Source organism: Pteronotus mesoamericanus, unplaced genomic scaffold, assembly GCF_021234165.1.
Source record: "Pteronotus mesoamericanus isolate MK-2021 breed Mesoamerican mustached bat unplaced genomic scaffold, CSHL_Meso_final contig_557, whole genome shotgun sequence".
Taxonomy (NCBI): Eukaryota; Metazoa; Chordata; class Mammalia; order Chiroptera; family Mormoopidae; genus Pteronotus; species Pteronotus mesoamericanus.
This window is the reverse complement of record NW_026555200.1, coordinates 5,574,632-5,597,555: the sequence shown is the minus strand read 5'-3', so window position 1 is coordinate 5,597,555 and position 22,924 is coordinate 5,574,632. Positions and strand designations below refer to the sequence as shown.

The 22,924-nt window shown below is 53.0% G+C and overlaps 1 protein-coding gene across 5 annotated transcripts in view; it reads right to left on the bottom strand.

The window, feature by feature from the left end:
- Window positions 1-22,444, bottom strand: part of CTNNBIP1 (catenin beta interacting protein 1) — a 45,999-nt gene extending 23,555 nt beyond the window's left edge. For 3 of the 5 annotated variants that reach the window (XM_054579784.1, XM_054579781.1, XM_054579780.1), the window contains exon 1: window positions 22,219-22,444. The gene's annotated coding sequence lies outside the window, so the exon portion shown is untranslated. Of the gene's footprint in view, window positions 1-6,320; window positions 6,341-19,230; window positions 19,251-22,218 lie in introns of those variants that run through there. The other 2 variants (XM_054579782.1, XM_054579783.1) reach the window with 2 other exon arrangements.
- Window positions 22,445-22,924: the final 480 nt, after the last annotated feature.

The following is a 22,924-nucleotide window of genomic DNA, read 5'->3' as shown; positions in this document are numbered from 1 at the left end:
CTGAGGGGGCGTTGAAACGCTTTGTCTCCCACAATTCCTGCGAAGAAGGCGGCTCGCCCACCCAAGGGGCCGCGGAAGGCGTGTTTGCCATAAAACATAAGATTTCAAAAGCCTCCCCTACAGGCGGACGTGGCTCTGTCCTCTGGGTGTCTGTTTTGCGTGTCCCTTCCACCAACAACGGCCCTGGAATGGATGAGCCGCCACGCGCCACCGCCACCCCTCCCCGCCCAGACTGCCCCTGTGGGAACTGACGTTTGTAGTGATTAATTGCTCTTTTATTCCTCTAGATATCATAACACCCAAATACCGAGGGCCCCTGGGGAACGCTCCACCCGAGTCCCCACGTTCCTTCAAAACGAGATGAAAAGAGACAACCTTTTCCTACTTCTGAGGGGCTTTAACTTCTTCACCCACCACAGCAGCCAATTAGCCTCCTACTGCCTGCAGCTCAGGCCCTTCCAAGGAGCAGAGAGGAACTTTGTTTTCGTGACTTTGAGGGGAAGGTGTCAAAGGGAGGCTGGGGTGTTCCCGCTCTGGGGACTCACGGCCAGCTGTCCTCTGTGTCATTTTATAGAGGAGGAAACTGAGACTTGAAGCCCCCCGTCCCCAGAGCCAGAGCAAGACAGCACACGGGCTCGGGGGCTGGGCCCTACGTTGGGTTCTGCTGTCGCTGACAGGCTGCACGACCTGAGTTGGTTGTGGCCCTCGGGCCCTGCACTCTGCCACCCGCGGAGAGGAGATCATGAACTCTACCGTGCCTTCCCTCGGACGCACGGGGTCGGGGCTGGCTTCAGGGGCGTGAGGTCTGTGTGCCGAGAAGGGCCTCGCACCTGGGTTTAAAGGTCTGTGTCACTTTGTTGAAATTGCTAATAATTTTTGAACAAGGGGCCCTGCACTGGGCGCCACAAATTACATGGCTGACCTAGAATGAGAAGGACGATGTCAAAGTGCCCTCAGAATGCCAAGGGCCTTGCGGCCTGAAGCAGACATGACATGGACGCAGGAAGGATTCCTGTGTACACAGCCCCGTGTCAGCTCAGGGAGCAGGGCTGCCAAAGCGGGGCCTTGCAGGAGGTGGCCGAATGGCTGAGGGAACCAAACTACACAAGGTGAACAGGAAACAACACAGACAGCATGTCACAAGGTACGTCAGGTTAGGACACAAACCCTTCCGGAGTGCCAACCGCATGCCACGTGCAGGGCCAGCGCCTCCCCAGGCAGCTCGGAGGCAGGAGGAGAAAACCGTGACCCAGTGTAGGAGGTGGCAGAGTAAGGGGCTGTGCAAAGCTCTGCAAGGGGGGACTCGCTGCAGGGTGCTCTGGGGACAAGACACGGATCTGGGTCTTGAAGGATGAATAGGAGTTCGCTGGTAGAGAACAAGGGCAAGGGCATTACAGGCACCAGGAACCGACGTCTGAACAAACGATGACTGAGCACCTCTTAATGCTCAGGCCCTGCGCTGGGCACTGAAGACGCACAGGTGAGTAACACAGTTAGGGCCCGCAGTGCTGAACGGCTGGCTCCCAGTGAGTGGGGGAGACAGACGTCAACCACGTCACACCTGGGCAATGCCTCCTCAGACACTAATAAGTGACACAAACTTCTGCGCTTGTCCCTGAAGGATATGGAACAGCTGGGCTGGGGGCCACATCTGTGCTCAGGGGTGCATGTGTGTAAAGGTCATGAAGAGACTGGGCCTTTGGGGACACTGGAAGAAGAGGAAGGCACGCTGAGGTCTCGGGAGCAAGCACTGGACCAGGTGGCTCTGAGAGAGGTGAGGGCGGGCGTCCCCAGCGGGGGTCAGGGAGGATCTGAGCTTTCGAAGGCCAGTGAGGCTGCAGCGTGGAGAAGAGACTGGGGCAGAGCCAAAGGGGAGGCCCCGTGGGCCCGGTTAGAGCCAGGGTTTGGGCTGGGGGTGACGGGGAGGGGACGGTGAGGACAGGGTGGGGGTTGGGTTTGGGTTTGGGACACTTTGGCAGGTGGGACTGTGGGATGGCAACAGCGTAATAACAGCCAGGACTGCCACATGGCTGAGGGAAGCGGGGCGGTGGGGAGGCTGGCAGGAGAGCTGCTCGGGCTGTGGGTGAAGGCCCCGAGGGCAGGCGGGACTAGGCCCGGGCTCACGGGCCACGGAGAAGCCCACGGCCCGGAAGGCAGAGCAGATGTGTCCTTCGGATAGTCAGTACCACTGTGACTATCTGCGGAGACAGCCACAGCGTGGTGGCTGACCAGATCTGGCTAGGGCACTTCTGGGAGACACCGTGCACTGGATGGGGTGGTGAGGGGGGCCACTCTGGGACGAAGGGTCAACGTAAGTGAAGGTGAAACGCTGGCATCCTCGTGATGCCACTTACCAGCCATATGGCCCATGTACCCATTTAATCAGCGAGTTTATGGAGCACCTACTCTGTGTATTGGCATATATCAGTCAAACATCCCTACACACATTGCAGTGAAGAGGGACAGCAGACAAAACAGCAGAAAAAATAGTCAATGGGTAAATGATACGGTAGGGAAGGAGGCGATCGGTGCTGGATAAAAAACAGCCAGGTTGCGGGGGACAGGAGTGCGGGGCGGTCGGGGTGGGCCTTCCTGTGCAAAGACGAGAAGGCGAGGGAGCGAGCTGTGGGGAGCCCGGAGCAGCACTGGACAGAGGCCCTGGCTGGGGCCCGCGGGGTGTGTGGGAGGGAGAGCAAGAAAGGCCGCGGGGGAAGCCGGAGGGAAGCGAGCGAGGGGAGAGGGCAACAGGGGGCCACGGAGGCCTCCGTGAGGCCCCGACCTCAACCTCTGAGAAGGGGCAGCTGCTGAGGCCTGCTCTGACTTGGGTTGGAGCAGGGCCCCCGACTCAAGAACAGAGGGGGCGAGAGCAGGAGCAGGAGGAGGCAGGCAGTGGCAGTGGGCACCGAGGGGGCAGGGCGTCAGAGGGCCGGTGAGCTCTGCATGGAGGCGAGATGAGGGACCTGTGACGGTGACTCCCCGCGGTGTGGGCTGAGCGACGGAAGCTGGGCGTTCCCGTCAGCCGAGACGGGTGGGATGCAAACGGAGCACCCAGGGAAAAGACCAGGGGTTAAACTTTAGGCAGCTTGGAGCCTCAGTCTCCTTATCTGCAGAATGGGGGCAACAATGGTACTGCCTCGCGTGCTGGCTGAAAATGACACAAGAAAACGTATAAAGAAAGCACCAGGCTTAGTGCCTGGTGCACAGCAAGCACTCAATAAATACCAGCTACTCTTACCAGTGATAAGATCAGAAGGCAACACAGACCATGTAAGTAAAAGATATTTTTGTTACAGGATGGGGGTAAAAGTGAACAAACAATAAGAATTCGAAGGCTTAAAATACCCCAGCTTTGTTTTCTCCCTTCTTCTCTCCCCATTCACCCATCAGCTCCCGACTAACTCAAAGGCACGGTGAGGGGCGAAGAGCTACTGGGGGTCCCTGGTCCCTACGCAACGCAGTCATGCTTCAGTCAACAACAGACCCCTACGCAACACAGTCCCGTAAGATTATGATGAAACTAAAGAATTCCTTATCGCCTGGTGACATTGTAGCCCTTGTAATCACACAAATACCAGGGTGTTACAAATGCCGCGGTAGTCAGGACAGTAACACACCGTACAGGTTTGCAGCCTAGGAGCTGCGGGGGAAGAGTCTGTCACCCCCGAATGTGTCTATCTAGCATAAGGATCATTTTAAGCTGACTAATTTTAAGAAACAGCAAACATGGGAGAAGCTCTGAAAGCCAAACAGAAGTTACTCTTTATAAAATACATTTACAGTTATTTGTAAGGGAAATCTCCATTAGTACCGGGAAGAGGGGATGACCTTATCTCTAGGAACTCTTATCCGTGCAGAAGACTTCAGTCTGCAGAGCTACACTACTCTGGTCTGCTGTGCCTCTCCTGGTGACCCCCAGAACTGACTCCCCCCACCCCCAACATCTTTTGTCTTCAGCTGAAGGTGGTATTGAAGGTGGTGGCTTCCACCATTTGGCTGTTACTCAGTTTCCCTGGGTCTCTCCCATGTATACAGGAAACATACATGTTATTAAAGTTTTTTGTTTTTCTTCCTTTTTTTAAAAAAAGATTTTATTTACTTTTAGAGAGAGGGGAAGGGAGGGAGAAAGAGAGGGAGAGAAACATCAATGTACCAGAGGTACATTGATCGGTTGCTTCTCGCACATCCCCAGCTGGGGAACTACCCCCCAATCCAGGCATGTGCCCTGACTGGGAATCAAACCAGTGACCCCTCGGTTCACAGGCTGGTGCCCAATCTGGTGAGCCACACCAGCCAGGGCTTTTTCTTCTGTTAATCTGTCTTTTATTGCAGGGATACCCCAGCCAAGAATGCAGAAGGGTAGAGGGGAAATGATTTTCCTCCCCTACAGATCAATGAGTGGCACCGCGCAGCCCAGGTGGGTACTAGGCTAGACCGTCTGGGTTTGTGCAAGTGCACTCGGATGTTTGCACAACCAAATCGCCCACTGATACGGACCGTATTCCCATCATTAAGCAGCGCGTGCCGTGGATGTCAGTAGCACCAACCCCCTGGATGTGCCAACTGAGGCTGAAAAAGGGGTTCTGCAGAAAATTAGCACACAGGGGGATCTGATCATAAATTCCTAAATGAGCAGGTCATAGTGGGAAGCTAAGTCGCAGGCATATAGCTTCTTTCATTTATCTTCGCCTTAAGCAAGCCCTGTCCATCGTTTCTGTGCATCTAGGTTAAACCCCCTGGAGAAGGCACATCCTCGTCGTGTTAACCCTCCTGTAGTCCAATCCCCACCTCGGTTTCTCCCTCCTTCACACAGTTGTCCCCGCATTCTCGCCTTAGTTCCAAAAGCATAAAATAAGCTGCAGGCTGTTATTCCAGGAAGCTTTTCTCTCAGTCGGTGGAGATCTTGCCTCCAGGCGTGTCCTCCTCTGTTTGGCTCACATAAAGTTTTATAAAAATCCTCTACAAATTTGGACGTTCTGACACGGACACAGTCAAGCATGTCTCCAAGATGTTGTCATTGTGTCCCCTAAGGGGCAAAGTCACTCCTGGTTGTGATCACCGCTGTGAAGAAAGAGCTGACACATTTCCTAGCTTACTGTTGGCCAGACCTTGTTCTTAACCCTTCACTTAGGGATCTGTTCAGTCTTCACAGCTAACGTCCCTATAAGGCTTTATAGGTAAGGACACAGAGATGCGGAGAGTGACCTGCTGTTTCCACCCAGCCGGTGAGTCCTGCTCCGTGTCCAGGGCAGGAGGCAAACTCGAATGCTCCCCAGTACATAGTTGAGTGGGTACAAAGGAGCTCAGAGCCAGGAGGAGGGAGGCAAGACTGAGGCCTGATCTGCAGCCCTGGCTGAGAGTCCCACTCAGGGCAGCCCCTCAGGTCCTCCAGCAACAGCAAAACTGGGGCACGAGAGAGAATTTCCACCAGTCCCACTCTCGGTAATTAAACTGCAGCCTCCCGGACCCTCGGGCCCCATGAGCAACGGCCTTAATTAATAAATTCCACATTTCAGCCTCCTCAATCCAGAGCCAGGCTCAGCGTTCCTGAACCACGCGCCAGCAGCATGAGCAAAGCAGGTCTAGTGCCGGCTCTGTGAGTCAGGGAGTTTGCAGGATGCAGCGCCATCCTTGAGGGATGAGCCTGGGAAGAGGAATTTGTCCTGAGGTCACTGACCCCAGTTCAGACCTGACCCAGAGTTCCCTCCTGCTCTCTGGAGCCAGGCAACACCGCATGACAGTGATAATTACTGTGGGGGCCAGAGCATTTTTTAAGGGCTGGGCACAGTGTTGTCCTGTTGAGCACATTGTCCTCACAACACGCCTTCGGGGTAAGAATTATTCCCATTTTAAAGACCAGACAACTGAGGCTCAGAGAAGGTAAATAACCTGTCCAAGGTCACAGAGCTAGCGAGTGACAGGGCCTGGATTTGAACCATGCTCTTGTTCCATCCTATCGGCCCCTCTTGGCTCAGAAATTTACAGATGCATTATCCACTTTAATTGAAATTAAAATGAAAATCTGCCCTGACCATTGTGGCTCAGTTGGTTGGGCATCGTCCTGCAAAACAGAAGGTCACCAGTTCGATTCCCCATCAGGGCGCATGCCTGGGTTGTGGGTTCGGTCTCTGGTCAAGGTGCGTGAGAGAAGCAACCAACTGATGTTTCTCTCTCACATTGACACTCTTTCTTCCTCCCTTTCCCTCTCTCTAAAGGAAAAATAAAGTCTTTAAAAAAAGTTTTTTAAATGAAAATTCACTTTACAGAAAGAAAGCCAGAGCTCCAAACTACTGCCAATCAGAAAATGAGATAAGGGAGCACACCAGCTAAATACAATGAATGGTCCTCAGTGGGATCCGGGGAGCAGGAAACGGGAAGGAGTCACAAGGGCCGCTATTGGACAACTGCAGAAAATTTAAGAGGAAGTATTTATTAGCTAACAGTATGTGTATTGAGTATGATGATCATATTGTGCTTATGTTGGAAAATACCCTGGCTCTTAGGAGACACAGGCTGAAGAATTGAGGGTGAGGTACCTCGATGCGCACAACTTACTCTCAGATGGTTCAGGAAAACAAGCAAGTGTGCGTGAGAGCAAATGTGCCCCAAGGCAGAGAATGTGTGAGCAAATACGGCACAATGTCAACACTGGTGAATCCAGGCAAAAGCCGGAGATAGGACTGTTCCCTATACTACTTCAACTTTCCCTGTAGACTTGAAATCAAAATTAAAAGTCGGGAAAACATTCAGAAGCTGCGGGGGGCGGGGGATGGGGGGGGCGCGCGGCAAGGCATGGTGGTGGGAGGGGCCTGCAGTTGCTCTCCGGTGGCCCCAGGACACGCACGGAGGTCTGTCTGCAACCCGCCCGATCGCCCCCACCAGCCCGCCGGCCCTCCACAAGTTGGGGGGTAGCTGTGAAGCCCAGACAGGGCGGGCCCCTCTCCGCTCTGGCCACAGGTCTGCTGGCCCAGGACTGACTCCAGAACTCTCAGCAATTACCCTGGGGTCACCCTCAACCGCCACCCTCAGAGCTGCAACCTGCCCCTTCACAGCAATGGCGCGTATTCTGTTCCAGGCACGGGCCGCTCTGATGGAGGCCCTTTGAGGAAGGTTCTTGAAGCACTGGCATCAGATCCACCCGACCTGATTCAAAACAACCCATGAGCAAGCAGGGCGTGGCCACCCTGCCCAGCCGTTCAGATGACCACAGGGAAGGCATCAACAGCGAACACTGAAGGTAGGCTGAGCGGGGGCACCTGGAGGCACCGTGAGGGCCTGGGGGCGTGTCCTCCTTTCTGTGGCATGACTCCCCCTCTGAGCGAGCCCATGATGGCGCCACGGGCATGTCACACCACCCAGGACTGCACACTGGACAGGATGTGAGAAGAGCTCTCTCCGCTTTGCCTGGGGCGGGGGCAGGCGGTCAGATCCTGGCTGCCAACCACGCTCCCCACACGGTGGTAAGACACAGTCAGGGGCATTTGGCAATGTCTGGAAACATTTCTGACCGTCAGAGCTGGGAGGATGCTACTGAACGCCCTACAATGCACAGGACAGCCCCCACCACAAGGAGAGGAGCTGTCTGGTGCCCATGTCCATAGCACCGAGGGTGAGAACCCCGGCTTGTAGTCACCTCAGAGTGACCAACTGCATGCACCAGGCTCCTGCAAGTGCCCTGGGCCTTCATCTCTGCTGGCCCCTCGGCCTGGGAGGCCCTTCCCTGCTGGCCGTTCACAGTCCCACCGTGACTCTCTCTGGGCAGCCCAGAAGCCTGTGTTTGCACGTCGGCCCAAATTGCCTCTACCCACGGCGCCGCCCTGATGTGCACCTGGGCGTCTGCGTATCTGGTGCCAGATCCCAGCTGGAAGCCCGCTGAGGGCAGGCCACAGGTGGGTGGGAGGCCCCAGGCGGCCTTGGTCTCAGAGAAGATTAAAATGGACCATGTCTCATTAAATAGAATTGTTATATAACTCCAAGGGGAGAGAGGGAGGGAGCAGAAAGATTGTTTTTGGTCGCAAATATTTCCGTGGCCCCGCGGAAAGCCTGTAGGTCTTTGAGATGAAGGACGTGGACAGATGAAATAGCGCTGCCAGCCCCCTCTGGGTTAGATTTCCTGGGAGCCTCGAAGGAAGAAAGCTTCCCAGCCGCGGGATGTCCTTACTTCAGGGAATCTGAGACACGGAGGAACTGCAGGAGTTTGTCTGCATGTATGACACAAGGTTGATGCAACTGGATTGGTATAAGGCATCTGTTTAGAGCGTCTAGTTTAAAAAAAATTCATCTGCGATTTTGGCCTGATTTGTAGAAAAAGTTACCCAGCTCTCGCTGTCTCTGGGTCCTGAGTTGGGGAAACCCACCTTTTCACAGCTGAGAAGGGGCACCTGGTGGGCCAGCTCTGGGCGGCGCTGGGAACAGCGCAAACAGGAAGGGCCCGTGGAGCCGGAGGAAGCTGCGGCAGCTGCAGTGGGCGCTCCCCATCCTGGGCAAGTCAGCTGGCTCTGCAGCTCTGACCAAGGGACATGCCGGTGGGGGCTTTATCTCCTCTTCGCACGGCAGGGGAACAAGAACAGGAGGAAAAAACGGCATTTTTTGACCTACTTTAAAAAGGGATTCTTTTTTTCTTCCCGGAGAACAGCTGGAGCCCCGAAAGCTGGCCAAGGGGAGCCTGAGACCTGGAGTCGGAACGAGCAAGCCTACAAAATCCCGTTCCGGATGGCCCTGGTTCAGCCCGACTCAGTCTGGCTCTGACCTTTGGCCTCCGGCAGGTTCCCTAGGGGTGGGTAATGCCGACTCCAGAGGCCTTGTCTATTTATAAATGAATGTAAGGGCTGGAACCCTCCGCTCTCAAGTGGATGAAAGCGCCCCACCCCCGGCCCAGGCAGGCAGCTCCCAGGCTGGGCCTCCTTCGTGGGCTGAGCACCTGGCAGTGTCAAAAGCCCACTCATGCGAGCCGATGGCAGGACCCTGTTCTTCTCCTGTGACCTAGATTAGCATCCGAGGTGCCCCAGCATGCTGACGACACTCCTCCCCCTTGCCAAGGGAACGCTCGGTTTGCCATGCCGCTCTCCGTTCTAGGGGAGTTCGTTGAAGTCAACTTGAGGCTGGAAGGACCAGTTCCAAGCCTAATAATCCCAGGGAAGGAGGCAGGCCAGGAGGTCTCACAGACCTTGGGCCACCTCCAGAGGAAGAGTAGAAGCGCCTCAACCCCGCTGCGCAGAGCTATGTCACACCCTGCAGGGCCACCGCTGACTGACGATTTTAATCAGACTGGGAAATTTAAAATGTGTTTGTTTGTTTTGAAAGAGCAAGGAGGGGGAAGTGAGAGAGTGCTGTTTATTCACCAGGAGCTGCAGAAGGCCCCTCCACTGTGAGCCATATGGACATGTTCACACCACCCTCATTCTCGCAGGGACAAGCCTGGTTCTCAGAGGCAGGCCCCAGCACGGCCGCCCGGCCCTCCCAGCGCCCAACGGCGGGCTGGCCCGCCCAGCAATCGCCGCCCTCCCCCGGGCCCCCGCTCTGCCTTCACTGAAGTCTCCTAGAATTGGGTCCAAGGAATAAGCCTCCTGAACTGGTTCGCTGCAGCCCCTCAGAATCACAGGGCCAGGAAGGGCCCCAGCTTCCTGGTGCAAGGAGTAGGTCATTAAGTCAATGGGGCTGCATGCAGGGCGAGGGCTCGTGGCCCCTCACCCCCAACCACTCGGCCTCCAGCGCGGCTCTCTGCCCAGCTCTGGGGACGGCTGTGCTCAGGGCCCAGCCGACGGGCTCCAGGTGTGGTCTCCTGGGGGAAACTTCTATGAACTCTTAAGAAAAGAGGTTTTAGGGGTCCTGCCTCCTCTTCCTATAGGCTTTCAGTGTACAGATATGCGCTCATTTGCGTAAGAATATAGACATGTTTGTTTACCTCGAAAAACACCCAGGCCATTGCCACAGATAGCAGGATTTGTCACGTGGGAGCCCGGAGCCGCGCACACGGCTTGTTTGGATGACTCTGCTCTGCCTACCACACAGGCCTGACCTTCCCTCTCCTTTCTCCCCAGCTCCCTCCAAACACAAATAATCCAAGGAAGGAGGAAACCTCCCCTAAGAGGCTACTGAAGACTCGGTTTCCTTCCTTCCTCAATGTTGAACAAGCTGCTAATCAGAGTCAAAAATATTTCACACAAAGACAATTGCGGACCCTACGTGCATTGTCCCATTAACTCGCTGGGGGCAGCGGCCTGAGGACAAGAAATCCTAAGGGGTCACTGAACTCGTCCAGTCTGAAGGCAAGGATGGTGGCAGCAGCAGGCCAGATGAGGGATGGGCAGAGAAAACCCACACGCTGCTCGGAGGAGAGGGGAAAACAGAGCACCTAATACAGCAGGAGCCTGCCCAGAGCCCCTTGGCCGGTCGGCTGTGGGCGTGGGGCCTCCGCGCAAGAGCTCAGACACGTGGATGGAAATGGAATGGAGGCCACAGGGGCTGTGTGAGGGCCCTGAGAAACTGTGCCCACTCCCAGTGGGTGTAGGCATAGACACCCAGACTAGGCACACCCAGATAACCCAGTTCAGGAGCCAAACCCCCATCACCCATTCATAATGACATTCCCGTTCCCAAAGCCACAAAACCATTAGTCACCAAGCCACAGAAAGGCAACAGGAAAGCTCCGGGCAAAACTGGCCTGATGGCGCTCTGCTGGCCAAAAGACTCACCCAGGACTGTCACGTTTCATAAGTGAAACCCAGGCATCTTTGACAAGCCCGTACCCACGGAGCCCAGGCAGAACCCCACCTCTTGCGAAAACTCTCACCTGCGAGGGGAAAAGCTTGTGTCGAGGTTCGCCGAGAGCAAGGTTAGTTCCACGGCACATCAGTGTGATGGTACTGCTGAGGGTGACTACTTTGTTTAAGTCTCAGAGAGCTAAACTTCCTTGCAAATGTACTTGGAGCACATAACGCAGTGCTAAAAGAAAACAACAAAAATACTGGCACCAACGCACACTAGTTCTTACCTGCCTCAAGAAAAGTCACGCGTCTGCCAGAAAGATACTCGATCATAAAAACTTGTATGTCCAACAAAGAATAGCTCACTCAAAATAGAAATCCCTAAGAGAAAGGAAACAGACGACTGTGTGCACCGTAAAATAAGGGGCGAGACACTAGGAATCCAAGACAATTGCCCCAGAGAGCCAGGCGAAACCAAGGGGACTGAGACCAAAATAAATTCTAGATGGAACAAAGTTGTTGGTGTTTTTTTCTCCTTACTTTTTTATTTGGAAAAATTTCAAAGCCACAGAAAAGCTGAAAGAACAGCACAAAGAACATCCCAATACCTGCCCCAGAGTCCTCCGTTGCTGACATTGTGGCACATCTGTTTCGTGCTTCCTCATACTGTGGGTAGGGGAGGGTCTGTCTGCTTCTTACCCTGAGCCACCTGAAAGTAAGTTGCAGACAGACATCATGATCCTTGGCAATGTGTCTTACTATGTGTCTCTTAAGGCCATTCTCCTATGGAACTGTTTTCAGCCCCAAGGAATATAATATTGACCCACCAGCGGTCTCTGATATACAGCCCATCTCCAAAGGCCCCCGGCCCCCTCCCCCCTCCACTCCCTCGCTTTGGCCTTCACCGGTTTCTAATCCAGGATCCAATCGAGGAGCTCAATCGCATTTGCTTCCCCTGCTCTTTCACCTCCTTTAGCCTAGAACGGTTCGCCAGCTTTTCTTTGTTTGTCACAACATGAACGTTTAAATTTTAGAGTCCCGGACCATTGTCTTTAGGATGTCCCACAATTCAGATTTCTCTAATAGTTCCTTAGAGTTGGCGTAAGGTTAAACATTATGGCAAGAAGCCACCCCAGCTGACGTCGTTGGTGTCCCCTTGGAGCACGCATTGGCTGTGCGCTCCATTCCTGGCAATGCTGGGCTTGGCGCCTCGCTCATGGGGCAAACATTCAAGTGCAGAGAAGAGAGTTTACGTATATTAGAAGAAAACACAGGAGAGAAAATAGTGGGAGAAGAAAAGAACATGAAATAGAAGTGATCAAAGATTTAAAAATCTGATTATATAAAAAGAAACCCTCTGCATGGAAAAAAGACAATATAATCAAAAGAACAATAACAAATTGTGGAACTATGTGTAACATCTATCACAGCAATAGGACAAACTTCCTTAATATATAAACAATAGCTGTAGGTCAATAACAAAAAAGACTGCCAAGCCAAGAAAAAAATGGGCAAACAATATAACAGACTGTTCATAAATGGTTCTTAAAGATATGAAATGATGCTTTATTTCCTCATAATGAAAATGCAAATTAAAGTTATAATAATATACCACTTTTCACCAATTTGTTTAGCAACAATCAAAAAGGTTAGCAACTTCTGCCAAGGTATGGGTGCCGATAGGTATTCTCGTACAATTGCAGTGGGTGTATAAAATGTTAGTATCTCCAGGAAGGGCAATTTGGCAATATTAAAAACTAAAACAGATACACCCTTTGCTCTAAAAATTTAGCCTGTAGGAACTGATCCTATAGATACACTTACAGAAATACACAAAGATACATGTGGAATATTCCTTGTCAATAGAAACAAAAGACAGAAAACTTAAATGCTCACCAGCAGGGGACTGGTTTTTTAAAAAAAAATTAAAATGTAGCCAATTGAGAGAATGCTATGGAACCATCAAAATGAGAGTGATAGCTCTAAATGACCTTAGACAAGTAACTTAACCTCTCTGTGCTTCAGTTTATGCATCTGCAAACTTGTCAACAGTAACAGTGCTTTAGTTCATAAGGTTATTGTGAGGGGTGAACAAGCTGATTTAAGTAAAGCACTTTTAACCACAGCCAGCATGCAGGAAACGCTCAAGAGGCATCAGCCTACTGATAGCGCTGGTGGGCGTTATGCAGAGTTCCAGTATTTACTGGGAAGTGAAAAAAGGGGCAGAACACTGTGTATTACACCACGCGTGTCAGGCCTGTGTGTGATCACACGTGTGTGTCGTGCACTTGGCCCCATGTAGAGTGTCTCTGGCTAAGATGCACAGGGCTCTTTCGAACAGCAGTCTCTTCCGGGAACGAGAATCCAGGGAAGAAGGAAGAGGTAGTTTTTACCACGTAGCCTTTTGTTGTTCTTGTTGTTGTTATTATTTTTAATCCTCACCTGAGGACATTTTTTTCATTGCTTTTAGAGAGAGAGGAATAGGGGAGAGAGAGAGACATCGTTCTGTTGTCTCTTATAGAGACTCTAACCAGCGACCAAACCCACAACCTGGGTATGTGCCCTGACCTGGAATCAAACCCACAGCCTTTCAGTGCATGGGGGCACCAACCGAGCCACATCAGCCAGGGTACCATATAGCCCTTTACATTCTATACCATGTACTGTATTTTGCTGTGTATAATGCACACTTTTTTGCCCAAATTTTTGAAGGAAAAATAAGGATGCATATTATATATGGGTAGTCCTAATTCTGTATCTATATAAATGTTTTCTTTTTTTAAGATTTTATTAATTTACTTTTAGAGAGAGGGGAACGGAGGGAGAAAGAGAGGGAGAGAAACAGCAATGTGTGAGAGATACATCTATTGGTCTCTCACACACCCCTAACTGAGGACCTGGCTCACAACCCGGGCATGTGCCCTGATCAGGAATTGAACCGGTGACTTTTTGGTTCACAGACTGGCACTCAATCCACTGAGCCATACCAGCCAGGGTTATATAAATGCTTTGAATTCTATTATTAATTTTTATGCATTAAAAGTATAACTTTAGAAAGCAATAACAATATCAGTATGCAAAATAATACCCTAGACTACAACAGTTGGTTTTGTTTCTAAATATAAATAAACAAATAATTGAATTTAAGAAATTTAAACAAAAGAATTTTTTTCCCCTGAAAGTTTGGGCCAAAAACGTGGGTTGCACATTACACAGTGCAAAGTATGATGCATGCATTGCCTACTCTAAAAAACAAAAAAAAAAAAATTGTATAGCAAGTGGAATGGGGTTAGAATACGAGAACAAAAGAGCTCTTCCTGCGCATGGTCCAACCAGTCCAGTCCGGTGTCTGGTGTTGAGGATTCAGGCTCCACCATCATCCCTCGCAGGCCTAAGAAACCTCTTCTCATCCAGGAGACAGAAAGTGAGGGCGACAGACGACACTCGGAGCAAATGCAAGGCGATGGGGACAGGCAGCCTCTCAGGTGGCGAGAGCAGCCTCACCCAGGTGGGAGGAAGGACACCTGGCCTGGCCGACTCCCCTCTGCTGGGTCCCAGCATAAGCACTGGAAGTCTGCTCCGTGAAGGAAAGCAAAACCAAGGCTTTGGACAGACGCCCCCACAGCTGGCCTGCTGGCTGGGAAGCCCCACCATGTCCTCCTACAAAATCACGGGCAACCCTGTCTTCCTGCAACTCCACCAATCGGCCAGAGGAGCACCGTGTGCCTTGAAAGGCCCCCGGGCAGTGCCCACGGCGGGGACAGACGCGGTGGTGGTGGAGGGGGTGCTGCTGACCAGCCCCGGCCTCCGCGGGGAAGCTCACGCAGGCCCGGGCACTCCCTGGCCAGAGCCCACCTTATAGCTTCCCTGCCCCTCCTTCTGTTCCTTCCTTTGTAAATAAGATTGGGTCACTTCGGGGCTCAGATCTGCCACTCTACCAGCCTAAAATCCCCAAACCACCCTGGCAGTGCTCCCAGCTTCATGGATTTAAATCAGGCTCCCTGCCCCCCACCCCAACCACACAGGAGAAACATAAGATTACAAACAGAACATCATTCAAATGTCCTCTACCTGCAGAGAAGGGAAGAAACCTAGAGGGTCCGGAACGTGGTTTGGTTCCCATTGCTGCAGCAGAAGGACCTTCTGCAAGGACGAGGGTCAGGATGGGTCTGTCGGAAGCCAGGGCTGCCCGGCGCTGTGAGGCCATGGTCTGGGAGGGGAGGTCAAGGCTAACCCACCTCCTTGAAACCTGGGTCCCTGGTCTGCCTGGTGATTTTGCAGGAAGAACAAGGGCGGGGCTCACATTGTGAGAGGTGTTTGAACCCACAAGGGTCCCCAATCCCCGCAGGAAGCTCCGCTTGCGGAATCCGGGGCTGCAGAACAACTAGGCGGTAACTTCATCTGTCTCGGGTTGTTTTCAAAAGTTCAGGGACACGGACCACAGAATTCCACAGCAGGAAACATGTGGGTTGGATACTCAGGAGGTACTCAGGCCTGAAAAAACCTTAATTGGAGCTGGTCTCCAAAAGCCTCCCACCCAGCTCTCCACGTGGGAGAGGATATGAAAGTGGGTCACATTCTCCCGGCTGAACTGGTGTCCCTGTGGGCTCCAGCCACACTTGCAGAAATCCAGGGACACTGAGTGACCTGGTCTCCTTGTGGAGCCGGCCATTTCCTCCTAATCAGGTGCTAAAGGAGGGGGCAGCTGGGCAGCACCAGGAAGGCAGCGACCTGTCAAGAGCTGGGTGACAGTAATGCCCCCAGGGCACACCACGCTGTCCTGGCACCTTCCTCTCGCTCTGGCCTGGGCCAGTGCCTCCTCTGCCCGCCCTTTGCCCTCGCCACCCCACCCCAGCTGGAGGGAGACAGGAACACCGTGTGCTTTCTCAGGGGGCCTCCCTGACAGAGGACGGGTGCTGGGCAGACTCAGGGAAGACAGAACCTGCCCCCACCCCACTCTGCATAGACTGACCCCAAACGGGGCTTGAGGACACAGGCGTCCACAGGCACCCGTTCCTGCAGGAACCTCGTGAGCGTGCCTGAGAGCGCCGAGCAGCTAGCCTGCCCCCCACACCCCCCCCCCCCGGCACCGGCCGCCACACGGAACCGTGTGAACCGTGCCTGCTTTCCAAAGTGGGCAGCGGAGACCTATCAGAAGGGGAAAGCATTCCAGAGAGACCAGGTCTGGCGGGCATTTCAAAAGAAAGACACTGGGCTGGTGGCATAACTTCAAAAAACTTTGGAAAGAGCCCATCGCCAGGATCTGGACTCTCCCTGGCTTGAACTCCAGCAACAGAAGGTTGAGGCCCCATGTGGAAATGAAGTTCTTACTAATCACTGCCGCCAGGTGCTAACTGTTCCTAAAATGCCCACAGGAAGCGCGGCTTTTGTTCGGCATGGCACAGAAGGGCTCCGGTCCATGAACTCTCCCCTCGCTCTTCGGGAAGCCGGCGCAGCCCTCCGCCCTAACACCCTCCCAGGGCAGGCACCCATCGGGGCCGGCATGCACATCTGGAAACTGTATCCTGACTCTCCCTCCGAGAGCTCAAAACACTCACCAACACTTTCTTTTTTTTCTTTATTCACACGGCTCCAACTACATAATAAGCCTCGTGACCCTAGATTATAAGGGAAGAATTATTTTTACTCTGCACACCACAGAATTCCCAGTGGGACCCAGACTGTAATAAAAGCTCAGTAAATATTTATTAATTGAATTAATGACTCATTAGAAGGGAGGGAAAAAAGGAAGGACAAATGGAAGACAGCCATCACTTGGTATCTCTGTGTTCTCGGCTTCTATTATGAAGACAGGCTTAGAACCCAAGCCCTTTAACCCCTTCTCTGCCGCGTTCTTAGGGGTCCTTGGTCGCGTTATGGTGATACACATCTGCTCACAGAAGCTCACACAGCACCACATGACCAGGAAGAATTGAGAAACAGTCATGACCCTCAATTGTTAAGAAACTTCAGAAGGAGGAAAACAACGTTAGGGTCCAGCTCCGCGCATCACGGAAGGCCGCCTTTCCCTCCGCGGGCTGTTGCCTTCCCCTTTTAACAAGGCTTTGGGGAGGGTCAGGGAATAATAGGTCTTTAATAACCGAGTATAACAGCAGTTGGTGCTCAGCGCTCTTTCATAAAAGAAGTTCAAAAGCACTTTGGCTCAAAGATCACAATGCCCCTGCGAGCTAGGAAGGTACAGGTATCATTATCCCTATTTACCGTTGGGGAAAGTAAGGCAAAGGGAGGTTAATTAGCTTGCCCAAGGTCAGAGGAGACGGGGAAAGGGCGTAGGATTCAAACTCTTTGCAGCGGCCAGTGAGCTCACTCTGGCCCCTAACGACGCCACCCACGCTGGGCTTAAGGGAGATTTTTTTTCCTTCTCTATTGCTTCTGCGAAGAAGAATCTAACACCGAGCCCAGAGCTCACGCTCAGGAGCCATACGTGCTTCCTCGGTTTGAATCTGACTCTGTTCCAGACGAGCTTGACCTCAAATAGGTTACTGAGCCTTTCCAGGCTTCAGCTTCTGAATACGTAACATGGTATTAATGGTGTGTATCTCCGCAAGTACGGCGAGGACTAAATGAGACATTGTAGTATGTGAAATGCCATTATCATTCATCTTCTCATTTTCTAAATGAGCACATATCACTCTTGTAATTAAAAAACCAGTTACATGAGAAAAAGGTTGCACCCACTCTGTTTAGTTTTTACAAGGCTACAGACAACATATGACTAACCAGCACCTCGGATCCTGCCGATGAAATGCCCCAGGACCCCAAGAATGACTTACAGCACAAAAGTCCTATTTGATTCCCACTCACTCCTGCTGGCCTCTCACGGTTAAGAAAGAGCAATGGCCTCATGGACACTAGATGACCAGGGATGCCTGAGTGAGGATTTGAAAAGCTGGCTGGCCCACTGCCCCCGTCTGAGGCGGCCCACCTGGATTCCTGGTGAGCGGACGCCGGGGTTCGCAATGCCCTGTCTCTGAGTGCTCTGCTGAGCTGCTCGACTCCACTCAGCTCAACCGAAGACAGCCAATGCTTTCTAGGTACCGCTGTGTTCCTTATCATGTAATCGAACAGTGACAGCGTGGCCCGGCCCTCTATAGAGGGCCTGGTGATACTCAACAGGAGACTGGAAGAGAAGGGTGCAGGGGTGGGGGGGCGAGGAAAGGCTGCCCAGTCAACCCTGGTATGCCCCCTACAGAGACACTGTGCCACACTTGTGTGTGGGTGTCCTTGGTGCACATAGGAAGAATAATAGCAAAACCCCAAGGTTACTTTAGAGCCAAGACCAAGAGGAGAAGCTTTAACTCGTGCAGAGAGGAACAGAGAACACAGGACATGCCCCTGCATTGGACAGGCTGCTAAGAGTTGGCAATGCTCATTCATTCAACTCAGGAAATGGTTACTGATTACTCATGTACTCAGGGGGAAAAGAAGGCTCAGTGGAGTCTGTACGATGCAGACACACACCTGCACCTTCACTAACCTAGCTGATGTCCCCACACTCCTGGGTACCTGGGCCAGAAACATGAGAAACCTGGCAGGAACAAACTCAACACTGCCTGCCTCCCAGCCTCCAACAGCCGCCCCAGGACGAGGGGAGCCCCCTTGCTGCCTTTCCCAGTGTCCTGCTCTTACTCCCGGGATGGACTGCCAGGAAAACCTCCTCCACGGTGGCTCCCTATTGGTCCGAATGAAAGGGTAAAACCCTACCTCCTCACTGTGGCCACAGATCCAGCTCCCATCAACTCCTCAAGCACCTCGTTCCAGCCCCCCTGGGCTCATTGCTCCTGCGGTCCCCTCTGCCCATCGACTGGGTGTCCATTCCGAGTCGCCTCCTCGACCTAGCTCGTTATGCCCAGTCGTTCTCCACGTCACTGCCCTGTTGTGGTCTCCCTGTAGCTCCTTCTACCACTCTGTGTTATTCTGTCCATGTGTCTCCTTGTTTACTGTCTGTTTCGCTCACTACAATATAAACTTCATTAGACTGTGTGTCTTGGTGACCTTGCTCTTGGCTACCTCCCCAGCACCTACAAGTGTGCCAGGCACTTAGTAGGTGTTCAATAAGTCACTGAATTTAACAAATACTTACTGAGTGCCTACAAAGTTTAGGCACTGAACTATATATAACAGTAGACAAACAAACAAACAAACAAAAGACAAAAATCTCTGCCCTCAAAGAGCTTAAATTCTGTTGGAAGATAAGATAAATAAATAATAGTGCAGTAATAGCTTCAACCAAGCTATTACTCAGTGCTCAGTGCTATTCTAAGCCTCTGACAGGTATTTACTTAATTCAATCTTGCTGACAAATGCGTGAAGTGCTATTATTTTATGGATGGGGAAACTGAGGCACAGAGGGGTTAAGTTACTTGTTGAAGGTCACGCAGCTCATAATGGCAGAACCAAGACCCAAATCCGGCAGCTGTTCCTTGCAGGCAGGGATGGGGAGAGAGCCATCAAGGAAGGCTGCCCTGTCCTGGGAGCTCAGTGAGACAGGGGCTGCTGGGCTTACCGGTGCCGCACACTGGTGAGGAGAAAGCTGAAAGCGGTGTGGTCTGATGAAAAGACAAGGCAGGAGCCCCAGCTGGTGTGGCTCAGTGGATTGAGTGCCGGCCTGCAAACCAAAGGGTTGCTGGTTCGATTCCCAGTCAGGGCACATGCCTGGGTTATGGACCAGGTCCTCAGTGGGGGGCGGGGCATGAAAAGCAACCACATGTTGATGTTTCCTTCTCTCTGTCCCTTCCTTTCTCTCTAAAAATAAATAAATAAAATCTTAAAAAAAAAAAAAAAAAAGACATGGAAGGACAAGGGTCAGGATTCCTGGCTGCTCGTTTTAGATGCTGTAAAACACCCAGGCATGTCAACAGATACTTGATGAGTTTACTTTTTGTACAGGACACTGATCCAGGCGCTGCGAGGGGTGCAAACACAAGCTCTCCCAACAGAGATCCTGGCCTCAGAAAGCTTAGAGCCATGCACGTTCACATGGAGCTGAAACAGAGGTAGAAAGTGGCAAGCACCATAAGAAAATGTACAAACTGCCATGGGATTTCAAGAGTTATATAGCCTCTAAGGGACCACAGGTGCCCAACCATAAAAGAGGGGCTGGCCTACATAACCCCCAAGGTCCTCCAGGTCTGATGTGTCCTGCAGGCACAGATTTGGAGGGGAATGGAGATCAAGTTTTATTCTGGCTAATGGTTGAAGTTCACGGCCACTGAACTTGTTCATGTTCTCCTTCCTAAGAATAGTTCCGATTTCTTCGAGCAACAACTTTCAGCAGCAGAAGGGCAGTAATGCTCTCATTTATATAATGCAGCTAGTGGGGGAACAAAGCCTAGTGTGCTCGGCCCTCCTCTCCTTCTAACTGGCTTTTAAACCCACAAACCCTCTCCGTCAAGGAGGACGTGACCCTTCTGTGAACAGATAGTCACATTGTGGGGACTGCTCCCTCTTCCCCTCGTGCATGTCTAGACCCCCAGAGCCTGGCACAGTGCCTGGCGCGCAATCGGTGCTGAGTAAGGTTTGCTGGGCTAAACCTGAGCACGGTCCGGTCTAGGAATTCGCTGCTAGACATAGAAATCGCAGTCGGCGTTCCCTGAGGTTTCGCTGTGCAGCTCTCCGCCTCTCCCGGGGGAGCAGGCTGGTCCCACCTCTTCAGTTGTGCTGTCACCGTGCTGGCCCCCAAGCCCCCATCACCTCTTGCCAGGCAACAGTCTGTCTCCCAACTGGCACCCTGCTCCTTTGTTTGCTTCTTACACTCCAGTCATGGTATGGCAGCCAGAATGATCTTTGAGAACTTAAATTTAGATCTTATCACCTCTCTGCTGAAAATCCTCCAACGGTTTCTAACTGCACTTGGAATATAATTCAAACTGGTTTCTCCCACCTTCACAGCACTTACGGCTACTGAAATTATTTTGTCTGCGTATTTGTTCACTCCCTCCTCTTTGGAACGTCCATAACAGGAGCTCATGGGCTGTGTCTACCTTCATTCACCATTGTGGTCCTGACGCTCGAAGGGTGCCTGCCACATAGTAAGCATTCACTATTGAATGAATCTCCATCCCAAAGAGGCAACTTGTGATTACAAGGACCACAAACTCCACCAGGAAACCATGAACGACACACTGGCATTTAACAGCTGGCACCTTTATTTATCATTCAAAGTCCTGCTTTAAGTCAGAGGAACCTTGGCCCTGGCTGGGAAGCTCAGTTGGTTAGAGTGTCATCCCCATGTGTCAAGGTTGCAGGTTTGATCCACGGTCAAGGCACATACAAAAACAAGCAATGAATGAATAAATAAGTAGAACAACAAATTGATGTTTTTGTCTCCCTCTTCCTCTAAAATCAATTTTAAAAAAAAGGAAACTTGTTATCTCTGAATACTTGAATGGTTCAAAAGATCAGTGTCATTGACGATCTAACCAGGAACTAGAGCCCAGCAGTTGTAGCAGGAAGCTCAGAGTCAAGGCACTTGGGAACAGAACCTCAGATAAAACTCCAACTTGCCTCCAGGCCCCTTACCAACACAGCCTGTGCCTCAGTTTACCCAGCCGTCAGCCAGGCACATTTCCCTAAGTTCTAACTGGCAGGAGACAAAATAATTAACAGCTATAGCATACTTATAGCCTCAGATAAGAGGTGCCACTAGCCACCCATCTCATTATTTGTAAACTGTTTTGCTGCACACACAGGCCTCCTCGGCCTTCCCAGGGGCTAACCAGACAGCAGGCGCGGCTCAGACAAGTTCAGCACGCAAGACAGGGGGAGGCACGTGGGGTCTAACAGGTTGGGTGTCCAGAGTTTCCTGTCTTGGTCACCAGGTTCAAGAACAAGGAAGGTGGTTGGGGGAGGGGGTGATGAAAAGGAGGTGAGAAGTGTAGTTTTGGTATCCAAGTGGTTAATTTTGCAGGTTCACGTAACAGCTGGCCGTACAGATGAGACATGTGCCTACAATGTGTACCTTCCAGTAACACTCGCGGAGAGAGGTGGAGTCGGGAGAAGGCAGTTCAATCAAACTAGAGAGAGGAAGGGCAGCCCAGTGGCCAGACCTTGGCAGCCTTTAGTTTGGGGAAATATGGAGGAGCTCTATACACAGGGTCAGGATGCTGAGAGTGGGGCTCAGGTGAGGCAAGAGACAAGAGGACGCAGGACCCTGAGTGCTGACAGACGATGACAACCACGCCGACGCGGTGCCGCGAGCTACAGCGTGGGTGGCTCGGACACCTGTGGAGGCGATTCCCCCGAGAAGGTGAGGACCCTGCAGGGTGGTCTTCGGCGGGGGCGGGCGAGAGGCGGAAGGCAGCGGCGGCCGGGAGGGGCAAGGAGGCCTGGCCCAGACCAGGGCGCCGCGCCGGGGGCCCAGCTGGTGGGTCCGAGCGGGGTCGGGGGTGCCCTCCGCGGCCCCTCCCCGGGAGACAAAGGGCCGGCAGCTCCCCCGAGCCCAGGCGCGGCGCGGGCCCGGGAGCTACGGGCGCGGACTGGCCTCGGCGCTTACCTGGGCCGCCCGACCCGGCCGGGCCGGCGGGGGCTGCAGGTCCGTGCACGGCGCGCGGCGGCCTGTTCCGGGGCGCGATCACCCCAAACAGCCGCGGCGGCGGCAGCAGCAGCAGGAGCAGCAGCAGCAGCAGCGGGAGCGGCCACCTCAGCCTCCGCCTCCCGCTCCGTGAGTCACCGCGGCGGGGAGGGAGGGAGGCGCCAGACCGCCGGGGGTGGGACCGGCGAAGGGGGCGGCATCTGGCTCCGAGCGGGCGGCGGAGGCTCGGCCACGGCAACGCCCCGCAAAGTGGAGGGGGCCACCAAGGGCCGAGCCCCAGGGGCGGGCCGTGCTGGGGGCGGGGCCCTGGTGCGCGCGGGGATGCTCATTGGTTATATTGGGCTGTGGGGCGGGGCTCCCTGCTGAAGGGCGGGAGCTGCGGGACGCTCGGGGACGTTTATTGGACTCCTTGAGAAAGGGGCGAGACCATGGGACCCGGGGCGGGACCACGAGACGGGCGGGTGGAGCGGGGTCGCGGGTAGCGGTGGAGCAGCTCTGAGAGCAAAGGGTTAGGGGCGGGACCTGTAGTCGGCAGGGGAGAAGGGGCGGGGGTTCGGAGGAGGAGGTGGCCCGAGGGCGGAGCCCGGGTTAAGGATGGAGCTGTCGCCAAGGTAAAGCAACTTTGCCTGTCGTTAGCTGCTCCGGGAGCATGGTGATCCCGTAAAAA